The sequence below is a fragment of the Arachis hypogaea genome, chromosome 3 (genome assembly GCF_003086295.3).
Source record: "Arachis hypogaea cultivar Tifrunner chromosome 3, arahy.Tifrunner.gnm2.J5K5, whole genome shotgun sequence".
NCBI classification, from domain to species: Eukaryota; Viridiplantae; Streptophyta; class Magnoliopsida; order Fabales; family Fabaceae; genus Arachis; species Arachis hypogaea.
Window position 1 is genome coordinate 55,171,144 of NC_092038.1, and position 9,346 is coordinate 55,180,489.

General features: G+C 41.4%; 1 non-coding gene across 1 annotated transcript; it reads left to right on the forward strand.

Annotated features, from left to right (window-relative positions):
* Window positions 1–3,002: 3,002 nt before the first annotated feature.
* Window positions 3,003–3,110, forward strand: LOC112793871 (small nucleolar RNA R71). Its single transcript, XR_003198560.1, has one exon. It is a non-coding gene; the product is annotated as a small nucleolar RNA R71 (small nucleolar RNA).
* Window positions 3,111–9,346: the final 6,236 nt, after the last annotated feature.

Below are 9,346 nucleotides of genomic sequence, written 5' to 3' on the forward strand. Positions count from 1 at the left end.
CTTGGTCCAACCTTTGATCAAAGTTGACCCTTCTAGTGTAAGGATGTTCATCTCCTTGCATCATGGGCAAATTGAATGCCAACCTTACACTTTCCGGACTTAAATCCAAGTATTTCCCCCGAACCATAGTAAGATAATTCTTTGGATTCGGGTTCACACTTTGGTCATGATTCTTGGTGATCCATGCATTGGCATAGAACTCTTGAACCATCAAGATTCCGACTTGTTGAATGGGGTTGGTAAGGACTTCCCAACCTCTTCTTCGGATCTCATGTCGGATCTCCGGATATTCACCCTTTTTGAGTGAAAAAGGGACCTCGGGGATCACCTTCTTCAAGGCCACAACTTCATAGAAATGGTCTTGATGCACCCTTGAGATGATTCTTTCCATCTCCCAGGACTCGGAGGTGGAAGCCTTTGCCTTCCCTTTCCTCTTTCTAGAGGTTTCTCCGGCCTTGGATGCCATAAATGGTTATGGAAAAACAAAAAGCAATGCTTTTACCACACCAAACTTAAAATGTTTGCTCGTCCTCGAGCAAAAGAAGAAAGAAGAGAGTAGAAGAAGAAGAAATGAGGGGAAAGGGAATGGCTTTAATTTTCGGCCAAGAAAGGGAGAAGTGGTGTGTATGTGGTGTGAAAATGAAGGAGTGAATGAGGGTTTATATAGGAGAGGGGGAGGGTAGGGTTCGGCCATTTGAGGGTGGGTTTGGGTGGGAAAGTGGTTTGAATTTGAATGTTGAGGTAGGTGGGGTTTTAAGAAGGATGGATGTGAGTGGTGAAGAGAAAGATGGGATTTGATAGGTGAAGAGTTTTTGGGGAAGAGGTGTTGAGGTGATTGGTGAATGGGGAAGAAGAGAGAGAGTGGTAGGGTAGATGGGGATCCTGTGGGGTCCACAGATCCTGAAGTGTCAAGGAAAAGTCATCCCTGCACCAAATGGCAAGCAAAATCACGTTTTGTGCCATTTCTGGCGTTAAACGCCGGGCTGGTGCCCATTTCTGGCGTTTAACGCCAGCTTCTTGCCCATTTCTGGCGTTAAACGCCCAGAATGGTGCCAGACTGGGCGTTAAACGCCCAACAGCTAACCTCACTGGCGTTTAAATGCCAGTGGGTGAGTCCTCCAGGGTGTGCTGTTTTTCTTCCTGTTTTTCATTCTGTTTTTGCTTTTTTCATTAATTTTGTGACCTCTCATGATCATCAACCTACAAAAAAAGATAAAATAACAAAAGAAAAATATGTAAAATATAACATTGGGTTGCCTCCCAACAAGCGCTTCTTTAATGTCAGTAGCTTGACAGAGGGCTCTCATGGAGCCTCAGAAATGCTCAGAGCTATGTTGGAACCTCCCAACACCAAACTTAGAGTTTGAATGTGGGGGTTCAACACCAAACTTAGAGTTTGGTTGTGGCCTCCCAACACCAAACTTAGAGTTTGACTGTGGGGGCTCTGTTTGGCTCTGTTTTGAGAGAAGCTCTTCATGCTTCCTCTCCATGATGACAGACGGATATCCTTGAGCCTTAAACACCAAGGATTCTTCATTCACTTGAATGATCAACTCTCCTCTATCAACATCAATCACAGCCTTTGCAGTGGCTAGGAAGGGCCTGCCAAGGATGATGGACTCATCCATGCACTTCCCAGTCTCTAGGACTATGAAATCAGTAGGGATGTAATGGTCTTCAACTTTAACCAGAACATCCTCTACAAGTCCATGGGCTTGTTTTCTTGAATTGTCTGCCATCTCTAGTGAGATTTTTGCAGCTTGCACCTCAGAGATCCCTAACTTCTCCATTACAGAGAGAGGCATGAGGTTTACACTTGACCCTAAGTCACACAAGGCCTTCTTGAAGGTCATGGTGCCTATGGTACAAGGTATTGAAAACTTCCCAGGATCCTGTCTCTTTTGAGGCAGTTTCTGCCTAGACAAGTTATCCAGTTCTTTGGTGAGCAAAGGAGCTTCATCCTCCCAAGTCTCATTTCCAAATAACTTGTCATTTAACTTCATGATTGCTCCAAGGTATTTAGCAACTTGCTCTTCAGTGACATACTCATCCTCTTCAGAGGAAGAATACTCATCAGAGCTCATGAAAGGCAGAAGTAAGTCCAATGGAATCTCTATGGTCTCAGTTTGAGCCTCAGATTCCCATGGTTCCTCATTAGGGAACTCATTGGAGGTCAGTGGACGCCCAGTGAGGCCTTCCTCAGTGGCGTTCACTGCCTCTTCTTCCTCCCAAAATTCGGCCATGTTGATGGCCTTGCACTCTCCTTTTGGATTTTCTTCTGTATTTCTTGGGAGAGTACTAGGAGGGAGCTCAGTAATTTTCTTGCTCAGCTGACCCACTTGTCCTTCCAAATTTCTAATGGAGGACCTTGTTTCAGTCATGAAACTTTGAGTGGTTTTGATTAGATCAGAGACTATGGTTGCTAAGTCAGAGGTATTCTGCTTAGAATTCTCTGTCTGTTGCTGAGAAGATGATGGAAAAGGCTTGCTATTGCTAAACCTGTTTCTTCCACCATTATTGTTGTTGAAACCTTGTTGAGGTCTCTGTTGATCCTTCCATGAAAAATTTGGATGGTTTCTCCATGAAGGATTATAGGTGTTTCCATAGGGTTTTCCCATGTAATTCACCTCTTCCATTGAAGGGTTCTCAGGATCATAGGCTTCTTCCTCAGATGAAGCTTCCTTAGTACTGCTTGGTGCATTTTGCATTCCAGACAGACTTTGAGAAATCATATTGACTTGTTGGGTCAATATTTTGTTCTGTGCCAATATGGCATTCAGAGTGTCAATCTCAAGAACTCCTTTCTTCTGACTAGTCCCATTGTTCACAGGATTTCTTTCAGAAGTGTACATGAATTGGTTATTTGCAACCATTTCAATTAGCTCTTGAGCTTCTGTAGGCGTCTTCTTCAGATGAAGAGAGCCTCCAGCAAAGCTATCCAAGGACATCTTGGACAGTTCAGAGAGACCATCATAGAAAATACCTATGATACTCCATTCAGAAAGCATATCAGAAGGACACTTTCTGATTAATTGTTTGTATCTTTCCCAAGCTTCATAGAGGGATTCTCCTTCCTTCTGTCTGAAGGTTTGGACTTCCACTCTAAGCTTACTCAATTTTTGAGGTGGAAAAAACTTTGCCAAGAAGGCATTGACTAGCTTTTCCCAAGAGTCCAGGCTTTCTTTAGGTTGAGAGTCCAACCATGTCCTAGCTCTGTCTCTTACAGCAAAAGGGAATAGCATAAGTCTGTAGACCTCAGGGTCAACCCCATTAGTCTTGACAGTGTCACAGATTTGCAAGAATTCAGCTAAAAACTGATGAGGATCTTCCAATGGAAGTCCATGGAACTTGCAATTCTGTTGCATTAGAGAAACTAATTGAGGCTTAAGCTCAAAGTTGTTTGCTCTAATGGCAGGGATAGAGATGCTTCTCCCATAGAAATCGGGAGTAGGTGCAGTGAAGTCACCCAGCACCTTCCTTGCATTGTTGGCATTGTTGTTGTTTTCGGCTGCCATGTGTTCTTCTTCTTTGAAGAATTCGGTTAGGTCCTCTAAAGAGAGTTGTGTTTTGGCTTCTCTTAGCTTTCTCTTCAAGGTCCTTTCAGGTTCAGGATCAGCCTCAACAAGAATGCCTTTGTCTCTGCTCCTGCTCATATGAGAAGAGAACAAGAAATGTGGAATCCTCTATGTCACAGTATAGAGATTCCTTGAAGTGTCAGAGGAAAAGAAAAGTAGAAGACAGAAGTAGAAAATTCGAACTTGTCAAAGAGGATGGAGTTCGAATTTTGCATTAAGGGATAGTGTTAGTCCATAAATAGAAGGATGTGAGAAGAAGGGAAGTGATTTTCGAAAATTAAGTAAAAAATTTTGAAAACATTTTTGAAAAACATTACTTCATTTTCGAAAATGAAAGTAGGAAAGAAGTAAAATGATTTTTGAAAAAGATTTTGAAATTAGAAATCAAAGGGATTTGATTGAAAATTATTTTGAAAAAGATGTGGTTAAGAAAATATGATTGGTTTTTTAAAAAAATTGTGATTGAGAAGATATGATTTGAAAAACATTTTAAAAAGATTTGATTTTGAAAATCAATGACTTGGCTATCAAGAAAAGATATGATTCAAACATTAAACCTTTCTCAACAGAAAAGGCAACATACTTGAAATGTTGAATCAAATCATTAATTGATAGTAAGTATCTTGAAAATAGAAAGAAATTGAATTTGAAAGAGATATGATTGAAAATATATGATTTGAAAAAGATTTGATTTTGAAAAGATTTTGAAAACTTAAAAAAAATTAATTTGAAAACAAAATCTTCCCCCTTTAGCCATCCTGGCGTTAAACGCCCAGAATGGTGCACATTCTGGCGTTTAACGCCCAAAATGCTACCCTTTTGGGCGTTAAACGCCCAACCAGGTACCCTGACTGGCGTTTAAACGCCAGTCTGTCCTTCTTCACTGGGCGTTTTGAACGCCCAGCTTTTTCTGTGCAATTCCTCTGCTGAATGTTCTGAATCTTCAATTCTCTGTATTATTGACTTGAAAAGACACAAATTAAAAATATTTTTGGATTTTTAATAGTGAGGAATAATCAAAATGCAACTAAAATCAAATAATAATGCATGCAAGACACCAAACTTAGCAGTTTGTATACTACTGACACTAATGAGAATGCATATGAGACACATAAACACCCAAGTCAAGAGGAATTAAAGATCAGAGTAATGAAATCATCAAGAACAACTTGAAGATCACTAAGACACATGAATGAATGCAAGAAAAACAGAAACATGCAATTGACACCAAACTTAAAATGAGACTCTAGACTCAAACAAGAAATTTTTGGATTTTATGATTTTCTAAATTTTTTTTGTGCTTTTTCGAAAATTAAGTGGAAAAAAGAAAATGAAGGTATCAAAATTCTTAATGAGAATTCCAGGAATCATGCAATGTTAGTCTAAAGCTTTAGTCTAAAGAAATTAGACTTGGCTAGCCAAGCTTCAGCAGGACATTACATTCAAGAGCTAAATTGATGAAGATCAATCAGCTTTGGTGATGATAAGAACATCACCTTGAAACACTAGAATTCATTCTTAAGAACTCTGAAGAAAAATACCTAATCTAAGCAACAAGATGAACCGTCAGTTGTCCAAACTCAACAATCCCCGGCAACGGCGCCAAAAACTTGGTGCTTGTTGCCGGATCTTGGCACTGATGTCACCAAAAGCTTGCTCAAAACTTGAACAATCCCCGGCAACGGCGCCAAAAACTTGGTGCTTGTTGCCGGATCTTGGCACTGATGTTACCAAAAGCTTGCTCAAAACTTGAACAATCCCCGGCAACGGCGCCAAAAACTTGGTGCGCGAAATTGTGAACAATACTTTTCACAACTCTCATAATCCCCGGTCATGAACCCCAAAAACTTGGTGTTCAATACCATGGCATTACACAACTTCGCACAACTAACCAGCAAGTGCACTGGGTCGTCCAAGTAATAAACCTTACGCGAGTAAGGGTCGATCCCACGGAGATTGTTAGTATGAAGCAAGCTATGGTCATCTTGTAAATCTTAGTTAGGCAAACTCAAATAGATATGGTGATGAACGCATAAACATAAAGGTAAAGATAGAGATACTTATGTAATTCATTGGTAGGAACTTCAGATAAGCGCATGAAGATGTCTTCCCTTCCGTCTCTCTGCTTTCCTATTGTCTTCATCCAATCCTTCTTATTCCTTTCCATGGCAAGCTCATGTAGGGTTTCACCGTTGTCAATGGCTACCTCCCATCCTCTCAGTGAAAACGTTTGCCTATGCTCTGTCACAGCATGGGGTAATCAGCTGTCGGTTCTCGGTCAGGCCGGAATAGAATCCATCGATTCTTTTGCGTCTGTCACTAACGCCCCGCCTGCTAGGAGTTTGAAGCACGTCACAGTCATTCAATCATTGAATCCTACTCAGAATACCACAGACAAGGTTAGACCTTCCGGATTCTCTTGAATGCCGCCATCGGTTCTCACCTATACCACAAAGACTCTGATCTCACGGAATGGCTGGCTTGTTTGTCAGACGAGCACTCGGTTTTCAGGCGATCAACCATGCATCGTGCAATCAGGAATCCAAGAGATATTCACCCGATCGAAGGTAGAACGGAGGTGGTTGTCAGTCACATGTTCATAAGTGAGAATGGTGATGAGTGTCACGGATCATCACATTCATCAAGTTGAAGAACAAGTGATATCTTAGAACAAGAACAAGCGGAATTGAATGGAAGAACAATAGTAATTGCATTAATACTCGAGGTACAGCAGAGCTCCACACCTTAATCTATGGTGTGTAGAAGCTCCACCGTTGAAAATACATAAGAACAAGGTCTAGGCATGGCCGTGAGGCCAGCCTCCCAGTGATCTAAGATAGCATAAAATGAAGATAGCTACCAAAGTCTCTATCATGATCTAAGAACTAGATGTCCAAAGATGAAAATACAATAGTAAAAGGTCCTACTTATAGAGAACTAGTAGCCTAGGGTTTACAGAGATGAGTAAATGACATAAAAATCCACTTCCGGGTCCACTTGGTGTGTGCTTGGGCTGAGCAATGAAGCATTTTCGTGTAGAGACTCTTCTTGGAGTTAAACGCCAGCTTTTATGCCAGTTTGGGCGTTTAACTCCCATTTGGGTGCCAGTTCCGGCGTTTAACGCTGGAAATCCTGAGGGTGACTTTGAACGCCGGTTTGGGCCATCAAATCTTGGGCAAAGTATGGACTATCATATATTGCTGGAAAGCCCAGGATGTCTACTTTCCAACGCCGTTGAGAGCGCGCCAATTGGATTTCTGTAGCTCCAGAAAATCCACTTCGAGTGCAGGGAGGTCAGAATCCAACAGCATCTGCAGTCCTTTTCAGTCTCTGAATCAGATTTTTGCTCAGGTCCCTCAATTTCAGCCAGAAAATACCTGAAATCACAGAAAAACACACAAACTCATAGTAAAGTCCAGAAAAGTGAATTTTAACTAAAAACTAATAAAAATATACTAAAAACTAACTAGATCATACTAAAAACATACTAAAAACAATGCCAAAAAGCGTACAAATTATCCGCTCATCATTCGGCCAAGGGGGAGAAGTAGTGTTTAGGTTGTGTGAAAATGAAGGAGTGAAGAAGGGTTTATATAGGGGTGGAGTGGTATTGAGGTGATTGGTGAGTGGGTGAAGAAGAGAGAGAGTGGTGGGGTAGGTGGGGATCCTGTGGGATCCACAGATCCTGAGGTGTCAAGGATAGCTCATCCCTGCACCAAGTGGGGTGTAAAAATGCCCCTTCTACCAATCCTGGTGTTAAACGCCGGGCTGCTGCCCTTTTCTAGCGTTAAACGCCCAGAATGGTGCCAGACTGGGCGTTAAACGCTCATTTGCTGCCCTTACTGGCGTTTAAACGCCAGTAAGTTTTTCCTCCAGGGTGTGCTATTTTTTTCATTCTGTTTTTCATTCTGTTTTTGCTTTTTCAATTATTTTTGTGACTTCACATGATCATCAACCTATAGAAAACATAAAATAACAAAAGGAAAATATAACATTGGGTTGCCTCCCAACAAGCGCTTCTTTAATGTCAGTAGCTTGACAGTGGACCCTCATGGAGCCTCACAGATGTTCAGAGCAATGTTGGAATCTCCCAACACCAAACTTAGAGTTTGAATGTGGGTGCTCTGTTTGAGTCTGTTTTGAGAGAAGGTCTTCATGCTTCCTCTCTATGGTTACAGAGGGATATCCTTGAGCCTTAAACACAAAGGATTCTGCATTCACTTGAATGATCAATTCTCCTCTGTCAACATCAATCACAGCCTTTGCTGTGGCTAGGAAGGGTCTGCCTAGGATGATGGATTCATCCATGCACTTCCCAGTCTCTAGGACTATGAAATCAGCAGGGATGTAATGGTCTTCAATCTTTACCAGAACATTCTCTACAAGTCCATAAGCTTGCTTTCTTGAATTGTCTACCATCTCTAGTGAGATTCTTGCAGCTTGTACCTCAAAGATCCCTAGCTTCTCCATTACAGAGAGAGGCATGAGGTTTATGCTTGACCCTAGGTCACACAGAGCCTTCTCGAAGGTCATCGTGCCTAATGTACAAGGTATTGAGAACTTCTCAGGGTCCTGTCTCTTTTGAGGTAATCTCTGCCTAGTTGGTGGACGAAATTGTGATATAAGAGTTCCAGGCACTGTTAGAGAAGCTTTTTCTTTCCACAACTCCATTCAACTTAACCAGCAAGTGTACTGGGTCATCCAAATAATACCTTACATGAGTAAGGGTCAATCCCACAGAGATTGTTGGTATGAAGCAAGCTATGGTCACCTTGTAAATCTCAGTTAGACAGATTAAATTGGTTTATGATGAGTTCGAAAAATAATAATAAAAAGAAAATAAAAGGGATAGAAATACTTATGTAAATCAATAGTGGGAATTTCAGATAAGCGTATGGAGATGCTGTGCTCCTCTTGAATCTCTACTTTCTTATTACATTCATCCAATCCTTCTTACTCCTTTCCATGGCAAGGTGTATGTAGGGCATCACCGTTGTCAATGGCTACATCCCATCCTCTCAGTGAAAATGTTCCTATGCTCTGTCACAGCACGGCTAATCATCTGTCGGTTCTCAATCAGGTTGGAATAAAATCCATTGATTATTTTGCGCTTGTCATCACGCCCAGCCTTCAGAAGTTTGAAGCTCGTCACAGTCATTCAATCCCAGAATCCTACTCGGAATACCATAGACAAGGTTTAGACTTTCAGGATCCTCATGAATGCCGCCATCTATCTAGCTTATACCACGAAGATTCTGTTGGGGAATCTAAGAGATATGTGCCCGGTCTAGAGTAGAACGGAAGTGGTTGTCAGTCACGCGCGTTCATAAGTGAGAATGATGATGAGTGTCACGGATCGTCACATTCATCAAAGTGTTGTGCAACGTATATCTTGGAATAAGAATAAAAGAGAATTGAATAAAAAGTAATAGTAATTGTATTGAAACTTGAGGTACAGCAGAGCTCCACACCCTTAATCTATGGTGTGTAGAAACTCCACTGTTGAAAATACATAAGTGAAAGGTTCAGGCATGGCCGAATGGCCAGCCCTCTCCATGATCAAAAGACCGAATGATCAAAGACTACAAAGTCAAAAGATTAAACTGTCAAAAGATGTCTAATACAATAGTAACTTATCCTATTTATACTAGACTAGCTACTAGGGTTTACATGAGTAAGTAATTGATGCATAAATCCACTTCCGGGGCCCACTTGGTGTATGTTTGGGCTGAGCTTGATCTATCCACGAGCTGAGGCTTTTCTTGGAGTTG